This window comes from Hyla sarda, chromosome 1, assembly GCF_029499605.1.
Source record: "Hyla sarda isolate aHylSar1 chromosome 1, aHylSar1.hap1, whole genome shotgun sequence".
NCBI classification, from domain to species: Eukaryota; Metazoa; Chordata; class Amphibia; order Anura; family Hylidae; genus Hyla; species Hyla sarda.
In genome coordinates this window covers 182,744,278-182,762,370 of record NC_079189.1, presented here as the reverse complement: position 1 = coordinate 182,762,370, position 18,093 = coordinate 182,744,278, and the positions used below count along the sequence as shown (strand labels likewise).

The window sequence follows — 18,093 nt, the reverse complement described above, 5'->3', positions numbered from 1 at the left end:
TCTTCTCCGCTCGCTCCGGGCCGGCAACTAGTGACGTTGCCTTGACGACCACGCACAGGGACTTTCATGCACATAAACGTCCCTGTGCGTCGTCGTCAAGGCAATGTCACTAGTCCGGGGCCGGAGCGAGCAGAGAAGAGGGCCCCCCGGTGAAAATGTACAGCCCGGAACGACTGCAGCATAGATGGCCCAGACCAGCTCACCCTTCCCACCTAGGGGAGGTGAGTAGAAAACTAAAGGGGGGGGAGGTCTGGATGATGACGAAGGCCCGCGCAGTGGTCTTCAACCTGCGGACCTCCAGATGTTTCAAAACTACAACTCCCAGTATGCCCAGACAGCCGATGGCTGTCCAAGCATGCTGGAAGTTATAGTTTTGCAACATCTGGAGGTCCGCAGGTTGAAGACCACTGAGGGGATTGACAGGCGGTGATGATGAAGGGGGGGGTGATGACAGGGTGATGATGATGGGGTGATGATGACGGGAGTGAAAATGACAGTGTGATGATGATGGGGTGATAATGACAGGGTGATGATGATGGGGTGATAATGACAGGGTGATGATGACGGGGGTGAAAATGACAGGGTGATGATGACGGGGGTGATAATGACAGGGTGATGATGACGGGGGGTGATAATGACAGGGTGATGATGACGGGGGTGATAATGACAGGGTGATGATGACGGGGGTGATAATGACAGGGTGATGATGACGGGGGTGATAATGACAGGGTGATAATGACAGAGTGATGATGACAGGGGTGATAATGACGGGGGTGATAATGACAGGGTGATGATGACGGGGGTGTTAATGACAGGGTGATGATGACGGGGGTGATAATGACAGGGTGATGATGACGGGGGTGATAATGACAGGGTGATGATGACGGGGGTGATGATGACGGGGGTGATGATGACAGGGGTGTTAATGACGGGGGTGTTAATGACGGGGGTCTGGATGATGACAGGGGGGATGATGATATGGGGGGGGATGATGTATTTCCCACCCTAGGCTTATAGTCGAGTCAATAACTTTTCCTGGGTTTTTGGGGTGAAATTAGAGGCCTCGGCTTATACTCGAGTATATACGGTAGATAGACAGACATATTGATGGATAGAAAGATCATTTTATTTTTCTGATAATTAGGAATTTCATAGCACTTTTGCCCTACCAATCTCCATTATGTGACATGGTTAGTATTGAGATGTGAGATGTGAGTTTGTATATGAGTTCATATCTCTATTTACAAATTTCCACCACATACAGTAAACAAAATGTAACAACCATCAGGTAACAAGTAAATGTTTTTGTTCAAGAAATAAATTAAACCTTTTCTGGATGATAAAATAAAAGGAACCCTGCTGAAAGATTCTGTGAGGGTACCATATTTTATTTATGTTATATTTTCTATATGGTCCTTTTGTATTCAGACTGTTAATAAAAGTAATTTATGGGGTGTCCACCAAAGTAATGTCATTTTAAGCAGCTCACATGTGACTATTATGGATAACTACCTAATCCCATTCCTGGCACTAAAAATTTATGTGAAAGCCAGAATTACTGAACCTTTTTTCTTTCTTTTTTTTAATAATATATCATCTCACAGCTCATTTTCAATAGACTTTATGCTTTCCATTACCTTTAGGTTTAAATAGTAATAAATCAATATAGAACTGTGTAATGAATAAGTGGTTATTGTAAGACAGGTTATTTTTAGAATTGAAAGCAGATAAATATTTTAGTAGATCATTATATGAAAATCAACTTATTTCTTATACTATATGATAATATATATATATATATATATATATATATATATATATATATATATATATGATAATGTATTCAAAACTTCCTATAGCACCATGAAATCCTATCTGTTCTGCTGATCCTTAGCTTCTTCAGCTGGCATCTTAAAGGAAATGATCTATATTAATATTCAGGGCACTTGAAAGATTGGCTGCCTCTATCTTAGTCATGCATTTCCCCATCTATACTAGGTTCCGTTTAAACCCTTAGGGTAGCCGGAATATTTCATTTTTGAACTTTAGTTTTTTCCTCCTCACCTTCTAACAATCATAATGTTTTAAATGTTCCTCCTACAGACCCATACGAGGACCTGTTTTTTGCACCACCTACTGTACTTTGTAATGAGATCATTTTATCATGAAATCTATGGTGAAATAAAAAAATATATATTTTAAAAGAAAATGCAATTTTACAAATTTTGGATGCTTCTGTTTCTATGCAGTGCACTTTTCAGTAAAAATAATTTCATTTATTCTGTAGGTCCATACAATAACAATGATACCCAATTTACATAGATTTTGTTTATTTTTACTCCTTTTAAAAAATTATAACTTTGTGTACCACAATTAGTATGTTTAAAATTGTCCTCTTCTGACCCCTATAACATCTTTTTATTTTTCCGTATACGGGGCAGTATAGGGCTCACTTTTTGCGCCATGATCTGTACTTTTTATCTGTCCAATTGCTGTTCTGATGGGAGTTTTTGGTTTTGTTTTATACATTTTTTATGGTATATCAAGTGAACAAGAATACGCAATTCTGGATTTTAGTTTTTTTTATTTATTTTTTAATGCTATTGACCATGTAGTTTAATAAACAGTATATATTTATTCCAAGTGGAGACAGCTCACCTCAAACCTGGTTACACCCGTGCTCGGATCTGCCGGTTCTGCCCCCGGCTGCACAATCAAGGAGCAAAGAAAAGGATATCCAGCATCCAGGTGAATTCCAACAGTTGTACGTATATTTGCAAATCTCCAAATAAAGTATACCCTGTTGGAATTCTCCTGGATGCTGGCTATCCTTTTCTTTGTTCCAGTATATATTTATAGTTTAAACATAATTTTATTTGAAAAGGGGGGGGGGGGGGTCAAACTTTTATGTGGAAAGGGGCTTATTCATATTTATGAACTTTTTTTTTTTTATTCACTATTTCTTTGTTTCGGTTCCTATAGTACAGCGGTTCTTATAGTACAGCAATGATCAGTTTTATTGGTGCTCCATTGCTGCAGGCTGCTATGGCTTCCTGCACTGAGGTAGCACCGATAAGATGGGACAGAGGCAGGTAGGGACCCTCCATCCATCTTCTCAACTGATCAGGACCCTGCGATTTGATTGCAGTGGTCCCAATCAGTACACAGAGATAACCAGAAAGCTAATTTCCCGCATTCAGATGCCATGATCAACATTGATTGCAGCATCTTAAGGGTTAATATTGGACTTCGGCCGAATTTAAGGTATCCGGAATTAGCCATGGGTATGAAGCTCCAGGTATGAAGCGTGCTGAGCTTATGACTGCTTCAAACTGTGTGGGCGAACACAGAGCGTAAATTTACACCCTGCATCTTAAGGGGTCATCTACATAACAAGATGTAACCAAGGGGGATACCTGTGGGATTGCAGAAGCTTGTGGTCCTCACACTGGTCATGGTCTGAATCTCTATGGTTATAGTGGGGTGCAGAGGGCCTCCACAGGGAATCCTCACACATTTTATCCTGACCTTGTTGTGGGAACTGCCCCTGTACCTGTGAGGTTAGCATCAAAAGTACTTCTTAGACAAAAAGTTGGAATAGTATTGGGGGTAGTGCACCAATACTGGTTAAAGGAGGGTCAATAGAAATCACAGCATCTAAGGGCCTAGAAGGGGTTCCTTTTGTCTGCTAATGACTCCCCTTCATAGAGAAGACGAAAAAATATTAATTCTTTCATTTTTAATTATATATATATACATATATATATATATATATAGACAAAGAATAAGTCAGCCAGCACTTTAGTTGATACCAAACTATTATATGGACCTGGCCTACAGGTGCACGCTACTAGGCTAGATATACAGCAACAGAAGAATGCAGCAGCACACTGCCAGCACAAAGATATAGATGAAACATGAATATGCAGTTAAAACATGGAGAGCTATACAGCTATGGTGTAATAGATGCAAATGTGAAACTATGAAATAGTGAGGCACTTAGCTCGCAAATTTGTCTCCGCCGGCAGTCAAATAGCTTGTTCACAGTGTAGGGTCCATCCCAATGAGGCCACCTTATCGCGGTGGGACGGTCCAAGCTATTTAACAGCCGGTGGAGACAAATTTGCGAGCTAAGTGCCTCACTATTTCATAGTTTCACATTTGCATCTATTACACCATAGCTGTATAGCTCTCCATGTTATAACTGCATATTCATGTTTCATCTATATTTTATATACTTTGTGCTGGCATTTGTGCTGCATTCTTCTGTTGCTGTATATATATATATATATATATATATATATATATATAGAGAGAGATATAGAGAGAGAGAGAGATATATATAGAGAGAGAGATATATAGAGAGAGAGAGATATAGAGAGAGAGATATATAGAGAGAGAGAGATATAGAGAGAGATAGAGATATAGAGATATAGAGAGAGATAGAGAGATAGAGAGATAGAGAGATAGAGAGATAGAGATATAGAGATATAGAGAGATAGAGATAGAGATAGAATTGAAGCAGCACTCTCGGAAAAGACGAGTGAATCTTTGGGTGCAAGCAGTCTCAGGGACCCCGGTCCTGGGTCCAAAAATTTGCAGAAAGAAGAAAACGGCTGCAGCACACCGGAGTATCAAAAATGAAAAAAATGTTTTATTCCAACTAAAAATAAGACATTGTTTCTGTGGTCTCACACCACCTTTCTCAAGTCAGAGTGCAAGTGAATAGCAGCAGTTTAAATAGACATGATCATGTGATACAGACATTAACATAATTAAGGAATAATATATATACATATGAAAATCAACAAATTGCAGTGCATAAATAAAGACTGTTACAACAATATTGCATAGTGATATTGCATTGTAGATGCGAATAAAATCCCCCACTGTGAAAGTGCAGATAAAAACAGAAATAAATTATAATTGCGTCAGCTGACATTAGTAAATAATCAACTTACAGGGCGGGAAGGAACCGCGGCGTTAGGGCTGATCAGCCTGTGTAGGTAAATAAGAACCCACGCCATGTCAAACTCGTGGTATATTGAGAACAGTACTTCCGTGTATGCGAGGGAGATTGAGCCAATAGGAGGGCGCGTCTTAGGTCACAGGACCCAGTCACATGACCTGCAAGTGACATCATCAGGACACATGACCAGGGCCTGGAGACGCACAGAGACTCCCCCACCTTAGATGCATGTGAAGCAATGGAATCATACCCGGGTACGGAGTCTGGTCACGTGTCCAACGAACAACGTCATCATGGCACGTGATCGGAACTCCCGAGCCTAGGGATGTTGTGAAGTGTTTGAATATGTATGCACAGGCGCAACAAGGTGAATGAAGTCTGTAAGGGCATATAGAGTGTGGGCAAAATACTATCTAGTATGGGAAAAAGAGTGTATGTTTCACAAACACAGTAGTGTGAATAAAACATAAAGCCATCTTCTCAACTGATCAGGACCCTGCGATTTCATTGCAGTGGTCCCAATCAGTACACAGAGATAACCAGAAAGCTAATTTCCCGCATTCAGATGCCATGATCAACATTGATTGCAGCATCTTAAGGGTTAATATTGGACTTCGGCCGATTTTAAGGTATCCGGAATTAGCCATGGGTATGAAGCTCCAGGTATGAAGCGTGCTGAGCTTATGACTGCTTCAAACTGTGTGGGCGAACACAGAGCGTAAATTTACACCCTGCATCTTAAGGGGTCATCTACATAACAAGATGTAACCAAGGGGGATACCTGTGGGATTGCAGAAGCTTGTGGTCCTCACACTGGTCATGGTCTGAATCTCTATGGTTATAGTGGGGTGCAGAGGGCCTCCACAGGGAATCCTCACACATTTTATCCTGACCTTGTTGTGGGAACTGCCCCTGTACCTGTGAGGTTAGCATCAAAAGTACTTCTTAGACAAAAAGTTGGAATAGTATTGGGGGTAGTGCACCAATACTGGTTAAAGGAGGGTCAATAGAAATCACAGCATCTAAGGGCCTAGAAGGGGTTCTTTTTGTCTGCTAATGACTCCCCTTCATAGAGAAGACGAAAAAATATTAATTCTTTCATTTTTAATTATATATATATATATATATATATATATATATATAGACAAAGAATAAGTCAGCCAGCACTTTAGTTGATACCAAACTATTATATGGACCTGGCCTACAGGTGCACGCTACTAGGCTAGATATACAGCAACAGAAGAATGCAGCAGCACACTGCCAGCACAAAGATATAGATGAAACATGAATATGCAGTTAAAACATGGAGAGCTATACAGCTATGGTGTAATAGATGCAAATGTGAAACTATGAAATAGTGAGGCACTTAGCTCGCAAATTTGTCTCCGCCGGCAGTCAAATAGCTTGTTCACAGTGTAGGGTCCATCCCAATGAGGCCACCTTATCGCGGTGGGACGGTCCAAGCTATTTAACAGCCGGTGGAGACAAATTTGCGAGCTAAGTGCCTCACTATTTCATAGTTTCACATTTGCATCTATTACACCATAGCTGTATAGCTCTCCATGTTATAACTGCATATTCATGTTTCATCTATATTTTATATACTTTGTGCTGGCATTTGTGCTGCATTCTTCTGTTGCTGTATATATATATATATATATATATATAGAGAGAGAGAGAGATATAGAGAGAGAGAGAGAGATATAGAGAGAGAGATATAGAGAGAGAGAGAGATAGAGAGAGAGAGATATATAGAGAGAGAGAGATATAGAGAGAGATAGAGATATAGAGATATAGAGAGAGATAGAGAGATAGAGAGATAGAGATATAGAGATATAGAGAGATAGAGATAGAGATAGAGATAGAATTGAAGCAGCACTCTCGGAAAAGACGAGTGAATCTTTGGGTGCAAGCAGTCTCAGGGACCCCGGTCCTGGGTCCAAAAATTTGCAGAAAGAAGAAAACGGCTGCAGCACACCGGAGTATCAAAAATGAAAAAAATGTTTTATTCCAACTAAAAATAAGACATTGTTTCTGTGGTCTCACACCACCTTTCTCAAGTCAGAGTGCAAGTGAATAGCAGCAGTTTAAATAGACATGATCATGTGATACAGACATTAACATAATTAAGGAATAATATATATACATATGAAAATCAACAAATTGCAGTGCATAAATAAAGACTGTTACAACAATATTGCATAGTGATATTGCATTGTAGATGCGAATAAAATCCCCCACTGTGAAAGTGCAGATAAAAACAGAAATAAATTATAATTGCGTCAGCTGACATTAGTAAATAATCAACTTACAGGGCGGGAAGGAACCGCGGCGTTAGGGCTGATCAGCCTGTGTAGGTAAATAAGAACCCACGCCATGTCAAACTCGTGGTATATTGAGAACAGTACTTCCGTGTATGCGAGGGAGATTGAGCCAATAGGAGGGCGCGTCTTAGGTCACAGGACCCAGTCACATGACCTGCAAGTGACATCATCAGGACACATGACCAGGGCCTGGAGACGCACAGAGACTCCCCCACCTTAGATGCATGTGAAGCAATGGAATCATACCCGGGTACGGAGTCCGGTCACGTGTCCAACGAACAACGTCATCATGGCACGTGATCGGAACTCCCGAGCCTAGGGATGTTGTGAAGTGTTTGAATATGTATGCACAGGCGCAACAAGGTGAATGAAGTCTGTAAGGGCATATAGAGTGTGGGCAAAATACTATCTAGTATGGGAAAAAGAGTGTATGTTTCACAAACACAGTAGTGTGAATAAAACATAAAGGAAATGGGGGGGGGGGGGAAGGAAAAAAAAAGGAGTGTGATGTGGAAAAAAAAGACCAGTGTGAATCTACCTAAAAAATAAATAATAAGTATTGAGTAATAAATATATATATATATATATATATATATATATATATATCAACAAAAGAACGCAGCAGCACACTGCAAGCACAAAGATATAGGTGAAACATGAATATGCAGTTAAAACATGGAGAGCTATACAGCTATGGTGTAATAGATGCAAATGTGAAACTATGAAATAGTGAGGCACTTAGCTCGCAAATTTGTCTCCACCGGCGGTCAAATAGCTTGGACCGTCCCACCGCAATAAGGTGGCCTCATTGGGACGGACCCTACACTGTGAATATGCCTCTGTGTGAACAGTTCAGTAAGCATGGCAGGGTCTGGAACATCCAAGACACCTTATATACACACCTGATAGAGGTGGGTGGGGTGCAAGGCCAACATGGAGGTAGCCACTCCCCTGTATGTGCAATACAGACAAAGAATAAGTTAGCCAGCACTTTAGTTGATATCAAACTATTATATGGACCTGGCCTACAGGTGCACGCTACTAGGCTAGATATACAGCAACAAAAGAATGCAGCAGCACACTGCCAGCACAAAGATATAGGTGAAACATGAATATGCAGTTAAAACATGGAGAGCTATACAGCTATGGTGTAATAGATGCAAATGTGAAACTATGATATAGTGAGGCACTTAGCTCGCAAATTTGTCTCCGCCGGCGGTCAAATAGCTTGGACCGTCCCACCGCGATAAGGTGGCCTCATTGGTACGGACCCTACACTGTGAATATGTCTCTGTGTGAACAGTTCAGTAAGCATGGCAGGGTCTGGAACATCCAAGACACCTTATATACACACCTGATAGAGGTGGGTGGGGTGCAAGGCCAACATGCAGGTAGCCACTTCCCTGTATGTGCAATACAGACAAAGAATAAGTTAGCCAGCACTTTAGTTGATACCAAACTATTATATGGACCTGGTCTACAGGTGCACGCTACTAGGCTAGATATACAGCAACAAAAGAATGCAGCAGCACACTGCTAGCACAAAGATATAGGTGAAACATGAATATGCAGTTAAAACATGGAGAGCTATACAGCTATGGTGTAATAGATGCAAATGTGAAACTATGAAATAGTGAGGCACTTAGCTCGCAAATTTGTCTCCGCTGGCGGTCAAATAGTAACAAGGTGAATGAAGTCTGTAAGGGCATATAGAGTGTGGGCAAAATACTATCTAGTATGGGGAAAAGAGTGTATGTTTCACAAACACAGTAGTGTGAATAAAACATAAAGGAAATGGGGAGGGGGGAAGGAAAAAAAAAAGGAGTGTGATGTGGAAAAAAAAAGACCAGTGTGAATCTACCTACAAAATAAATAATAAGTATTGAGTAATAAATGTATATATAATTTTTTTTTAAGGTGTTCACCGTGCGGGAATAATCACATTATCATTGCTCTGCATGTTGGTACAATTATGGCGATAACCAATTTATGTAGTTTTTTTTGTGGTTTTCTTCTTTTAAAAAAAAAAAAAAAAAAAAAAAAAAAGGGAAAAAAAACGAAAAAAAAATTGTTTTGCCATATTTGGACATCCATATATTTTTTTATTTTTAGGCTGCATGAGGGATCATTTTAATAATGTTTTTTTTTATAATTTTTTATTTTTTTTTTAAGGGCAAGTTAACCAAAATTTACAATTCTGGCATGATGTTTTTATTTATTTTTTATTTATTTTTTGGTGGTGTTCACCGTACAAGATAAATAACAACATATTTTTATAGTATACGTTGTCAAGGATGTAATGTCCTTAAAACAAGCCAAAATGAAGCTCAGTACTGTGTGTGGCCTCCTCATGCCCTTATGACCTCCCTACAAAGCCTGGGCATGCTCCTGATGAGGTGGTGGATGGTCTCCTAAGGTATCTCTTCCCAGACCTGGACAGTCTGTGGTGCAACGAGGCGTTGGTGGGTGGAGCGAGACATGATATCCCAGATGTGCTCAATCGGATTCAAGTCTGGGGAACGGGCGGGCCAGTCCATAACATCAATGCCTTCCTCTTGCAGGAACTGCTGACACACTCCAACCACATGAGGTCTAGCATTGTTGTAAGCACAACCTCCACCTGTGGAGGTCGGACCCTCATACCACCCTCATGGAGTCTGTTTCTGACCGTTTGGGTGGACACATGCACATTTGTGGCCTGCTGGAGGTCATTTTGCAGGGCTCTGGCAGTGTTCCTCCTCCTCCTCCTTGCACAAAGGTCGAGGTTACGGTCCTGCTGCTGAGTTGTTGTCCTCCTACGGCCTCATCCACGTCTCCTGATTAACTGGCCTGTCTCCTGGTAGCGCCTACATGCTCTGGACACTATACTGACAGACAAAGCAAACCTTCTTGCCCCAGCTCACATTGATGTGCTATTCTGGATGAGCTGCACTACCTGAGCCACTTGTGTGGGTTGAAGACTCCGTCTCATGCTACCACTAGAGTGAAAGCACCACCAGCATTCAAAAGTGACCAAAACATCAGTCAGGAAGCATAGGAACTGAGAAGTGGTCTGTGGTCACCACCTGCAGACCACTTATTTATTGGGGGTGTCTTGCTAATTGCCTATAATTTCCACCTGCTGTCTGTTCCATTTGCACATCAGCATGTGAAATTGATTGTCAATAAGTGTTGCTTTCTGAGTGGACAGTGTGATTTCACAGAAGTGTGATTGACTTGCATTATGTTGTTTAAAGGGGTTATCCAGGTTAAAAACTTTTTTTATACATCAACTGGCTCCAGAAAGTTAAACAGATTTGTAAATTACTTCTATTAAAAAATCTTAATCCTTTCAGTACTTATGAACTGCTGAAGTTGAATTGTTCTTTTCTGTCTAAGTTCTCTCTGATGACACGTGTCTCCGGAGCTGTCCAGAGTAGAAGCAAATCCCATACAAACTGCACAGAGCAGAATAGGTTTGCTACGGGAATTTGCTTCTACGTTGGACAGCTCCGTGTCACGTGTCATCAGAGAGCACTTAGACAGAAAAGAACAACTCAACTTCAGCAGCTAATAATTATTGGAAGGATTAAGATTTTTTAATAGAAGTCATTTACAAATCTGTTTAACTTTCTGGAGCCAGTTGATCTAAACATTTTTTTTTCCCTGGAATACCCCTTTAAGTGTTCCCTTAATTTTTTTGAGCAGTGTATACTGCAGTACATCTCTATTTCAGTATAGTACAACTGTTAGTGTTATACTGACATTCAGTACTGGCTGCAGATGGTAGAGCTGGATTATACTTATTCAGAACAATTTACAAAAAACTGTTCTATATATGCAATTACCTTGCATTAAAGGGAATGCATCACATATATTCTTTCCTGATTAGACCTGATTAGAGACAGATACTAAAACATGTTATTTTTTTCTAATCAGTTCCTTTTTTCTGATTGTGTTTTTTTTTTTTTTTTCATTTCCTTTGTTATACGTGATAATGGGGGAAGCTATCTTTGCTTGAGCTGTTTTTAACAGCATTTAGAGATATGCTTTACTGCAGGACCAATGGGCACAGACAATAGACTAAAGCTGTCCAGTTCAGATGAATTGAAGAAGCTTCTGGGCATTCTCTGTGAACTCTTCAAAGGACATTCTACAGGGAGGGGAATGCTGAGCTCTGCTGTGATGGATTCAGTGTTATCATTATACTAGTGTCACCTTTCATTGTACTGTGGTCCGTGATGATACAGAGCAGTCTCTGATGATACAGAACATAAAGTCTCAGCTCAGTTTTAGCCCTAGTGACCAAATATTCTTTAAAAATATGGTTAACAAAAAACTTGATTTTAACTATGGGTAATTTTTTATAGACACATTAGGCCTCATTTACTAAGCTGAAACCGACCAGTTTTTGTCTGGTTATTTTGGCGCAGAGTGTCTGAGACATGTCTGCGCCAGTGTGCGACAGTGTGCACCTGGAAAATCCGACAAACCTGACATTGAACTGTGAAAAGCCAAAAGGGGGCGTGGTCTGGCACACAGGGGGTGTGATCGACCCTAAAGGGGCGTGGTTTCACAACACGACCGATTTACTATTGAATTCACAGAGAATCCTGTGAATAAATGACTGGAAATATCCACCTAGAAAAAGCAGGTCAGAAAATGTTCCCGACTTGTTCCAATAGTAAATAGAGAGGAATCCTGCAAGTCTGAAACTACTTTTCCTACTAGTAAAAACCCGGCACTCTTAGTAAATGAGGCCCATTCTGTTTAAAGTGAAATTCCACCAATCCTTCACAGAAGTTGTGAACCTTTTCACACATATTCATTATTTATGTTCTAATGACAATGTATTTAAGGCGCAAATTAATGTTTAAAAACTTAAAGGGCTACACCACTGCTCAGCGTTTGGTACAAACTGTTCCGAGCTGGCACCAGGAGCTTGTGACTTCATAGCCCCCCCCCCCCCTCATGACATCACACCCCCTCAATGCAAGTCTATGAGAGGGGGCATAACGGCCATTTCCATAGACTTGCATTGAAGCGGCGGGGCGTGACATCATGAGGGGGCGTGGATATGATGTCACGAGCTTCCGGCACAGGTTCCAAATGCTGAGCTGCGGAGTACCCCTTCAAATATACTGTAAATACTGGATCTGGATGATAAACTTTCTCCCAGAGAATACATACAGTATAGAAAGAGGCAAAGATAATGCCCACTCAATGTGAAGTTACATTTTCTTTCTGTTGTTTTTCGGTAATTTCTGAGAAGAGACTGAAATTATTCAGTTAAATAAATAGTGGCCAATTTGCTGTTCCCTTTTCTAAAAGTAATATTCATCTGTGTCCTAGGTTTGAACTCCAGCTATCCTTAGGTGTCCCGTTACAGGTATTAGACCAGGGAAACGCCAGCTTAATGAAATGTTCCCTGTGCTGCCACTGCAAGGTATTTACTTGTCAACTACACTCAGCACAACAGCAAAGTTTAAAGTAGGGAAACACTATATATAGTGGGGTGTAACATTACTTAGAAAGGGGTACAATTAAGCAACTTTCAGCAATCCATCATGAACAACTAATATAAAGTTCACTTCTTTATAGTGGAAAATGAGGTCCTCATTATTAATTAGATCAGTCACCTACAAATCCCCAATCCCACCCTGGGTCCCCTTTCCTTTGCAGGTATTATTTACATTGCAGTTTATCTAAATCAGTGTTTCCCAACCAGTGTACCTGAAGCTATTGCAAAACTAGCACTCAGCATGCTCAGACAAAATTGTACTTTGCCATTTTAGCATAAAATGTATGGTCCAACCAAAATAATATTGTTTGTGGTGGGAAATTGAAAAGAAAGGAAGTACAGTAAAACAACTATCCATATGTTCAAATTTTTCAGTGAATATGTAACCAGGACCTTTTTACACAAGACTATTTGCCTTGTTGCTTATATTTTATCCTGAATGAATGGAATCAACCAAAATGTTTGCGCATTCATCAAACCTTATTAACCCCTTAACTACCAAGGACGTATATTTATATCCTTGGCCGGCTCCCGCGATATAACGCAGGGTCACGGGGTGACTCCGCGTCATATCGGGTCGGTCCTGGAATGTGTCTGAAGCCGGGACCCGGGGCTAATAGCGCGTGGCAGCTATCGCGGTGCCGCGCGCTATTAACCCTTTAGACGCCGCGTTCAAAGTTGGCCGGCTCCCGGTGACCCCGCGTCATATCGGGTCAGTCCCGGCATGTATCTGAAGGGGGGATGGGGCTAATAGCGCGTGGCAGTGATCGCGGTGCTGCGCGCTATTAACCCTTTAGACGCCGTGTTCAAAGTTGAACGCGGCGTCTAAAACGAAAGTGAAAGCAGCCCGGCTGCTTAGTGGGGCTGATCGGGACCACCGCAGTGAAAATGCGGTGTCCCGATCAGCTGGGACATGAACAGAGGTCCTCTTACCTGCCTCCGGCGTGTCCCTTCGGCGATTGATTGCTCCAAGCCTGAGATGCAGGCTTGAGCAATCGACCGCTGATAACACTGATCACTGCAAAGCACTGATAACACTGATCACTGCAAAGCTATGTAAATAAAAATAAATATAAACATATGTGGTATCACCGCGTGCATAAATGTCCGAACTATAAAAATATATCATTAATTAAACTGCACGGTCAATAGCGTATGCGCAAAAAAATTCCAAAGTCCAAAATAACATATCTTTGTTCGCTTTTTATTTCATGAAAAAATTTATAAAAAGTGATTAAAAAGTCTGATCAATACAAAAATGGTACCGCTAAAAACGGCATATCACAGCACAAAAAATTAGCCCTCATACCACCCCATACGCAGAAAAATAAAAAAAGTTATAGGGGTCAGAAGATGACAATTTTAAACGTATAAATTTCAGTGCATGTAGTTATGATTTTTTCCAGAAGTACGACAAAATCAAACCGATATAAGTAGGGTATCATTTTAATCGTATGGACCTACAGAATAAAGATCAGGTGTCATTTTTATTGAAAAATGTACTGCATAGAAACGGAAGCCCCCAAAATTGTGGTTTTTTCTTCAATTTCGTCGCATAATGTTTTTTTTTTCCGTTTCGCTGTAGATTTTTGGGTAAAATGACTGATGTCACTGCAAAGTAGAATTGGTGGCGCAAAAAAATAAGCCATCATATGGATTTTTAGGTGCAAAATTGAAAGGGTTCTGATTTTTAAAAGGTTAGAAGGAAAAAACAAAAGTGCAAAAACCGAAAAAAAAACAGTCCTAAAGGGGTTAAAGGGACTTCCGGTTCTTATACCATTCTGTGAGGGTGCACCATATGCCTACCTGTGCTTCAAAGCTCCTCCGGATACAGAGGCAGTGTATGGAGCGATACCTGCCTAGAACAGGCCGCAATTCAGCGTGGAAGGGCAAAAGAAGACTACCTTAGGCTGCAGCATCACAGCCAACATGGTGGCCTCTCCTGCCTCCGACAGGGTGTCTTCTCCTATACCTTCCAAAACTGACCATGAAGAAGAAGATGGAGCTCCGGACATGTCGGGCATTGACTACGCCCACCTAGCAGCTGAGGTATCAAAGCGCATAGCCCCCAAAGTGCAGGAAACGCTAGCAGCTACCGTACACTCCACTATGGGGAACCTGCAACAAACTGTGACACAGCACGATGCCAGACTGACAGCTATGGAGGATCGCTTTGAGGAAGTGGAAGCTACATCTGATTCTGCCCCAACCCGGGTTTCTATGGTGTAAAATGAATTCTGACGCCTAAGAGAGAAAGTGGAAGATCTCGAGAATCAATCAAGGAGGAACAACCTCCAGGTCGTACGGATGTCTGTGTTGGTCCCGGGTAAGATGCTGCTTCGCTTCTGTGAATCAATACTGCCTGAGCTGCTGGGACTGAGACATTTCTGTAAGGTCGAACGGGCCCACCATATCGGACCTGATCTTAGAGTGGCTCCTGAAGCCTCAGACCCCCCCCAGGACTTGCTAACTGGGGCAGACCTAGGCATATCATAGTGAAATATTTAGATTTTACTGACAAGGTGGCCATACTAAGAAATTTCAGAAGCCACCAGGAAGATCTTATTTTTGAGGGGGCAAGACTGCTTTTATTCAGTGACTTTTCAGTGGACATTGCAAAAAAAGGGAAACTATTCACCCCGGTCTGGACCACCTTACATAGACAAGGGATCTGCTTTGCGCTCCTATTCCCAGCTATCTTGAAGGTGTTCTCCAATAATGGCACTACCTCTACCTATCTCACACCTGAATAGGCCGAGACTTCCTTACGAGATCTGATACAGCCTCGCTCTGCTTCACAAAGATCGCCCGGATCCTGACCTCCAGATCATCTGGATACATCCCCTGATCAGGGCACTGTTCCGGTGCGAGTACAAGCCTCCCCGTCCGCATCTGATGATCCAAGGTTCATGGCCCCGAGAGATCAACGCCATGATCGTCACTACCGGACCAGTTATCTACCTAGGAGGACATTTTCCCTAAGGCGGACGTTGATTGCACCAGTGGTGGTCTCCAGGAACGTTAATGTTGATTATGGAGGATGTTTTCTTCTATTTGCCTTTACCATTACCTCCCTGACACGGATGCTTTATTAACTCCTTAAGGACTTAGCCCATTTGGGCCTTAAGGACTATTTTATTTTTATGTTTTCGTTTTTTCTTCCTTACCTTCAAAAAATCATAACTATTTTATATTTTCATCCACAGACTAGTATGAGGGTTTGTTTTTTGCGCAATCAGTTGTCCGTGGTAATGCCATCGCTCACTTTGCCATAAAATGCATGGCGCAACCAAAAAATACTATTCGTGTGGGGAAATTAAAAAGAAAACCGCAATTTTGCAAATTTTGGAAGGTTTCGTTTTCACACCGTACAATTTACGGCAAAAATTACGTGTTCTTTATTCTTTGGGTCAATATGATTATATTGATACCCATGATAACATACTGCTTAAAAACAATAATCGCAAACTTAAAAAAAAAAATGTGTACGTTTAAAATCCCCCAATTTTGAAGACCTATAACTTTTTCATTTTTCCATATAAGCGGCGGTATGAGGGCTCATTTTTTGTGCCATGATCTGTACATTTTGTTGATACCATATTTGCCTATATAAAACTTTTAACCAATTTTTTTTTTTATTTTTCTTGGAATAAAATGTTATAAAAAAACCAGCAATTTGGGATTTTTTTTTTTTTTTTTTACCGTTCCCGCCATTCACCGTACGGTATCATTAACATAATATTTTAATAGTTTGGATATTTATGCACACGACAATACCAAATATGTATATAATTTTATTTATTTTTTTACACTTTTTGGGGGGTGAAAAAGGGAAAATGGGACAATTTACGATTTTATTGGGGGAGGAGTTTTTTCAAATTTTTACTTTTATTTTTACACTTTAATAGTCCCCATACATTTATGTCCTGCGTCGTTAAAGGGTTAATCAGCTATGCGTTCACCCTAATGTTGACTCTACATTGCGATGCTCGCTTTATATGTTCAACTATTGTTTATTTGAAACTTTGCCTTATTCCTCACGGAACCTCCTTCTTATTAATGCAGTTCTCAACTATATTCCTCTTACTAGTCATTTTATTAGCATACTTATATACTATTAGTATACTTATATACTTATTAGTATACTTGCCGTTGCTCACACCTACATTTATGTTGCTAATTGTTCTTCACTAGTGTTGGGCGCAAATATTCGCATTTCAAATTTTTATCGCGAATATTGCAAATTCGCAAATTCGAGAATATTGCAAATATATTCGCTATATATTCGAAACTGTGAATATTCGTTTTCCGCATATGCGCATATTCACATATGTGAATATTTGCATATTCCTTCTTTTCACTTGTGGGCCAATTAGAATGATGCAAAAACACTTGTCAGAGGTTATCAACAACATCCCTAGTAACCAATAGTAAAGTTGCCCACCCCCTCACTGTTTTCTTCCTCTAATACGCGAATATGCAAATATTCACATATGCGAATATTCGCATATGCAACTATAACGAATACGCAAAATTTGCGAATATAGGATGAATATTTGTCTATATATTCGCAAAATATCGCAAATTCGAATGTGGCCAATGCCGCTCATGACTATATCACTGACATGAGCTGCGGTAGTAGGTTCAGTATGGCAGGCAAAAGTCAGCTTTCACTTTTTTTAGCAGGCTGGCGGCTTTTCCTCCAGCTCCTTTTATGTTTTTGTATGCAGCCTTCTCATTTCCCCATGCAAAACTGAGGATGCTTTAGGTTGCAACTTATTGATTTGTTAGGAACACTACCTCATAGTGTGGAATAAAGGAAGTCCATTTCCCCCCCCCCCCCCTCCCCACAGCGTGATCGCACGGGAGCGATACACTGTTGAGGTAGCCAGAGGGCTTACTTCTCCTCCTATGCTGTTCTATGAAACCACATTGATCTGTATGAGGAATCTAATGACTGAAGTGTAAAAAAAAAGTTAACCCATTAACTCCTTCCTTATTAAAACTTTTAGTCACCCCCCCCCTTTCCCAAATTCCATATAAAAAATATGTAACCATAATAAAAATAAACATATGTGGTATCACCACGTGCGTAAATGTCTAAACTATAAAAATACATCATTAATTAAACTGCACGGTGGAAGAGGACTATTTCCGAATGAGGAAGTGGTGGTTTGGCAGGGTGATAGGCTCTCCCTCAATTGACCGTAAGGCTGGGGTGCTCATTCCTTTCCACAAAGCTTTTTCTTACGAGTTATTGTCTCTCCAGCATGATAAGGAGGGATGACTTTGTTATGTAC

General features: G+C 40.7%; 1 long non-coding RNA gene across 1 annotated transcript in view; it reads left to right on the top strand.

Moving 5' to 3' along the window:
• The first annotated feature begins 7,590 nt into the window (after window positions 1–7,590).
• The window catches only part of LOC130303366 (uncharacterized), a 32,878-nt gene continuing 22,375 nt past the window's right edge, over window positions 7,591–18,093 (top strand). The window contains exon 1 of the long non-coding RNA XR_008853453.1: window positions 7,591–7,656. This is a non-coding gene — a long non-coding RNA (uncharacterized LOC130303366). The remainder of the gene's footprint in view (window positions 7,657–18,093) is intronic.